The following is a 6,000-nucleotide window of genomic DNA, read 5'->3' as shown; positions in this document are numbered from 1 at the left end:
AAAGCAATATTTGCATGATCTCAAAGTTAAATTTGTTCATTACAAAGGGAAAATTATAACTTTACAGTGAAGAAATGTGGCAAATACCATCTTAAGACAGTGATCTAAGTTAACCAGTAATGAAATGGGACATATTAACTTCTTGTACCCCCTGATACGATGCATGGAGTAGGACGCAGTATCACTTCTGGGGTAATATTCTCAATATTAACAACCTTAATTCAAAAAAGTTATCATAAAAAAAATCAGAGAGGAACCACAAAAGACTCTGAATAACAAAAGCAATCTCGAGAAAGAAGAACAAAGTTATAGGTATCATGTTGCCTCATATGAAACTATACTACACGGCTATAATAATCAACATGGCATGGTACTGGCAAAAAACAGGTGCATCCATCAATCGAAAAGAATAGAGAGCCCAGATATAAATTCACACCTGAGTAGTCAATTAATCTATGACAAAGGATGCAAGAATATACAATGGGAAAAAGACAATCTCTTCGATAAATGATGTTGGAAAAATTGAACAAATACATGCAAAAAAAAGAAAAGAAATTAGACCACTTTCTTACACTATATGCAAGAATAAACTCAAAGTAGATTAAAGACTTAAATGTAAGACCTGAAACCATAAAACTTCTAGTAGAAAATATTAGTAATATTTTTCCTAATATATCTCCCTGGGCAAGGGAAATAAAAGAAAAAAATTTAAAATGGGACAACATCAAACTAAACAGTTTTTGCACAGCAAAGGAGACCATCAACAAAATGAAAAGAGAATCTACTGAATGGGAGACCATATTAGCCAATGATACATTCAATAAGGGGTTAATATCCAAAATATATAAGGAACTCACACAACTGAACACCAGAAAGACAAACGATCAGATTTAAAAATGGGCAGAAGACCTGAATAGACATTTCTCCAAAGAAGACATACAGATGCCCAGTAGACATATGAAAAGACTCTCAACATCACTAATCATCAGAGAAATGCAAATTAAAACCATAACAAGATATCACTTCACACTTGTCAGAATGGCTATTATCAAAAAAATCAACAAACAAAAAGTATTGCAAACGATCAGATTTAAAAATGGGCAGAAGACCTGAATAGACATTTCTCCAAAGAAGACATACAGATGCCCAGTAGACATATGAAAAGACTCTCAACATCACTAATCATCAGAGAAATGCAAATTAAAACCATAACAAGATATCACTTCACACTTGTCAGAATGGCTATTATCAAAAAAATCAACAAACAAAAAGTATTGCCAAGGATGAAAAGGGAAGGGAACTTTTGTGCGTTGTTGGTGGGATTGCTCTCCAAAAACTTAAAAATAGAACTACGATATGACCCAGCAATCCCACCTCTGGGTATTTATCCAAAGAAATCTAAAACACTAATTTGAAAAGACATAGGCACCCTACGTTCATGGCAGCATTATTTGTAATAGCCAAGATGTGGAAGGAAACTAAGAGTCCATCAATAGATAATTGGATAGAGAAGAGGTGAGACATATATACCATGGAATATTACTCAGCATAAAAAAGAATGATATCTTACTATTTGTGACAACATAGATGGACCTAGAGGGTACCATGCTAAGTGAAATAAGTCAGAGAAAGACAAATACCATATGATTTCACTTATATATGGAACCTAAAAAACAAAACAAACAGATACGGAGAATAAACTTATGGTTGCCAAGTGGGAAGGAGATTGGGGACTGGGTGAAACAAATGAAGGAATTATGAAGTATAAATTGACAATTACAACGTAGTCACAGGGATGTAAAGTACAGCATAGGGAATATAGTCAATAATATTGTAATAACTATATGTAGTGCCAGGTGAGGACTAGACTTATCAGGGGGATCTCTTGGTAAGTTATATAAATCTCTAACCACTATGCTGTGCACCTGAAACTAATGTAATATTGAACATCAGTTGTAATTGAAAAATTAAAAAAAAGAATTTTAATCAGAGAAACCCAAATTAAGAGACATTCTACAAAATGTCTGACCAATACTCTTCGAAATTGTCAAGATCTGAAAGAAAAGACTGAGGAAACATGACTACCAAATGCAGTGTGAGATCCTAGATTAGATCTTGGAACAGAAAGAAGCCATTCATAGGAAAAATGGTGAAATATGACTAAAATCTGCAGTTCAGTTGATAATATTGCTCCAATGTTAATTTCTTAGCTTTATTCATTGTGCTCTGATTTTGTAAGGTACGAACATTAGAGAAATTTAAATAAAGTATATGTGGGAATTATTATTTTTACGATTCTTCTGTAACTCTAAAATTATCTTAAAAAATTTAAAAGGAGGTGGAGTATGATTTCCTATCAAGATAGAGGGGTCCCTCATGGAACTCAAAGGCATGAATATAGTTGAGCCCAGGCTATGTTGTCTCCAGTGACCTTTGTTTCTTACAACCAAAAAAGTCTGACAAGTGCACCCTGCAGAAGTCATTAAAATTCTCAACACCTCCGATGGAATCTTCCTTGAACCAACGCAGAGCATTGACCTTAATGGTTAGCACCTTACAAGTTACGAAGCATCGTCACCATCCTCTCCTAACCTGCAAAAGCCAGGTTTGAGCACCAGATGGAAACTGGAAGAAAAAAATGTGAATCTTGTTTAATCATCTCGGCAATACAGGTGACCGTTTCCCACATTAAATTAGGGACTTTTAGAACTAGAGTGTCATCCAATGACCCTCCAGCACCTTGGAAGTCGTCTGGTAACTAGTAACACCCAAAGCAGGAAATCTTTGGACATTCTTGCTTAAGGATACGACACGCCTCAGGTAAAGGAGGGGTCAGCACTGCGCGTCAGCCTTTCCATCTCTCAGTCGGGCTTCTGCTCATTGGGAAGACTTTCGTGGGTGGTGTTCCACATCTTGGTTTGGCTGGGACGGTCTCAGTTTATGCCTGTCGCACAGGTGTAATTACTACTAGTACGCCTTTTGGTCTCAGAAGTGTCCTAGTTTACATGACTGGTCGCCTTCCTGGTGCTAAACCAAAAAAAAAAAAAAAGTCTCCCCTTAGTTCAATATGAGGAGTAAGACTTGATAATACAATACAAAACAATATCCCTTTTCAAATAGCATTTCAAATATTTGAAAACAGCTGTCTTGCCCACATCCATGCCAGATAGTCACAGTTCGCCCAGCTAAGCTTCGTAAGTCATGGCTTCCAGGATCCTCACCACCCTTCATGAGCCCCACTGCATGTGCTTTGAAGACTTAGACGAAGCAAAGCTCCATATGTGGTTTGACTAATTCTGAGGCATTAGAATTATTATATTATTCTCCTACCAATCTTTTTAAGATATCTTTAGCCAGCATTATTTACAATGTAGAAACCAGAGGCCAATTAAATGACACATAATAGGGAGATAATTAAATAGTTTATAGTATAATTATACTGTGGAATATTATATAGCCATTAAAGTCATACTGTAAAAAAAAATTATGATCAAAGGAAATAGCTCATGAGATAATCTTAAATTCAGAAAGCAGGGCACGTAGGAATGAGTCACTGCAACTACCTGCAACAATCTCACCAGCATAATGTCAAACAAAAGAAGCAGACACAACAGAATGTGATTTCATTTCTATAAAGTTCAAACCCAGCCGAAGCTCACGCATGGTGTTAGCAGTCAGAGCTATACTTGCCCTTTGTGGAGAGACGAGATTGGCAAAGAAGCAAGGGACCACTTGGAAGGTTGTTGGTGGTGCTATTTTGCTTCTTGACCTGGCTGTGGGAACGTGCTCACTTTGTGAAAATCCAAGCCTCATACTTTTGACTCGTACACTTTACTGTATGTATTTATATTTCCAGAAAGTGTATATCATAAAAAGAAAAATACTGATATATAAAACTCAATATGCCAGAGGTACACGTTATCAACTCTGAAACTACACATATATTAAGGTGGAACAAGGAAGTAAATAAGTTACAGGCAATGGGAGCCAAGTTTGTTACTGTTAGAAAAATTACAAATGAGTAAGGGAGAAAAGCTAGAATGAACCCTGTAATAATGGATTAGAGTCAAAGATATGTGAACTCGTGTGTATTTATACTGAAAAATAGACATAGGATTTGTGTGTATGCACGGGTTAGCACACATACGCACATGCCTTAGCTCTTTCTGATGAAAGGCCATAGAAGCAGGTGCGCTCCAGCAGCAGTGAGCATCCCCAGTGCTCAGATCTTAGGTTTTAAATATCATTCTCTGAGGAACGAAACTGAGGCTTCTAGGAGAAATAGCAAATCTGAGACAAGAGAAGGGAAGGGCTCTGCATTCTAGTCCCAGCAACGCCCTTAAACAGCTCTGGTTTTGACAAGACGTTTCAACTCCTCTACAAAATAGTCAGAAGAATTATGCTGGCATTGTCCACCTTGCTGGGTTATTCATTTTTTAACAAGCTCAAAATGCACAAGTACTTTGAAAAAGAGAAGAAAACAACAACGACAAAGTAGAGTTGGGGGTCACTGTCGTGGTTAGTGGAGCCCCACTGGTGAAGACAGCTCTATTACATCGTGAATCTGTAATCAAGGATGGGCGAAGCCAACCTTTGTATGTACGGAGGACAGAGGCCCGTCCTCTGGGGTCTGGGTGAAGTGAGTGCCTCAGTGAACACATTCCTCCCACCTCCCCAGGTCCCCTTCTCTGTGACTGGGATTTCCTGAGCTCAGCTTGCTGAATCACATTTGCTACTTCGTGGGTCTTATCCTTGGTCCGGCAGGTTACCTTAAATGATGGTAACAAACAAGTCTGCGTTAAACAGTTAACTCTGCTGCTTAATTGCAGACTGTTGGGTAGAAGAAAAAAAAGTTTGCAATATGGCATTTGCCCACTAGGTGGCGTCCAAGGCCCATGTTCGAGATTTCGCACTGGTCTCCAGCCTTTGCTGGAAACTTCTGCTCAGGACTCTGTCCAGGAGAACCAGCGAAGATGCCGCAGACTTTACCACTCCTTCTCTATGGAGCACAAGTGTATGGTGACAGAACAAGGGCAGAGAGCTTAAAACTACATCCATCATGATGGATGGAAGAGAGACAAAAATAAGAAACAGCTGATGTGTTCTTGCTTGCAGATGATGTGACCTCCATCTGCAGAGGACTTTTAAATGGATGACCTCTTAGAAGTCTGGGAGCTGCAAACTGGAGAGAGGAGATGGAAAAACCAACCTCTCCAGAAATCTGTCATTGCTTCCATCCTGGAATGCACGTTTTTAAGCATGTGAAGTTTGGCTTATTGTTGTAATTTTAGGAGCCCATCTTCAAGCTCTAAAGTTTTTGTCATTGATGCTGCCGAGAGTAAGAGTTTTAGAAAAGATGGGGGAAAAAAACCGTGAACTAAAAAAAAATTGAAATTGTGCCCACTACATTCCTTTCTTCTAATAATTATAGTTGAGTTTGATCGAGCACTTAATATGCACAAAGTATTTTTCAGGAATGATCTGATGTAATCATCACATCCACTCAACGAGGCAGAGACTTCTCATCCTCCTACCGATGGAGACTCAGCAGTTACATAGCAAGTAAGTAGCAGAGCCAAGACTTCTACCCAAGTCTGTTATATTTCCAAGTTCGGATTCATACCTTTCATGCTTTGGAAGCACCAGAGTCTGTACTATGTGGGGGTGTTGTACTAGGGGTTAAACTTAGAGATCGATGGGACATAATCCCTGACCTTAGGGAATATGGGGAGACACAGACATAAATGAAAGACGAAGGGCCAAGTTCAGTACACAGATGTGTACAAAGTGCTCTAACAGCCAGAAAATGGACCAATGAGCCTGTAAGTCATCGAAGTCATCACCTCGAGAGGTACAGAAGGGCATCTCAGGCATGGGGAAGAGAGTGTGCAAAGGCACAGAGGCATACTTGCAGTGTCCAGGAAGAACGATGAGCACAGGGTGCATGGGAAAGAGGAAGAGGGAAAATTAAAAACTTCACTTAGGCCTAACACTGAAGAA

The sequence above is a fragment of the Pteropus alecto genome, unplaced genomic scaffold (genome assembly GCF_000325575.1).
Source record: "Pteropus alecto unplaced genomic scaffold, ASM32557v1 scaffold94, whole genome shotgun sequence".
NCBI classification, from domain to species: domain Eukaryota; kingdom Metazoa; phylum Chordata; class Mammalia; order Chiroptera; family Pteropodidae; genus Pteropus; species Pteropus alecto.
The sequence above is the reverse complement of the archived record's forward strand: the minus strand, read 5'-3'. Positions refer to the sequence as shown.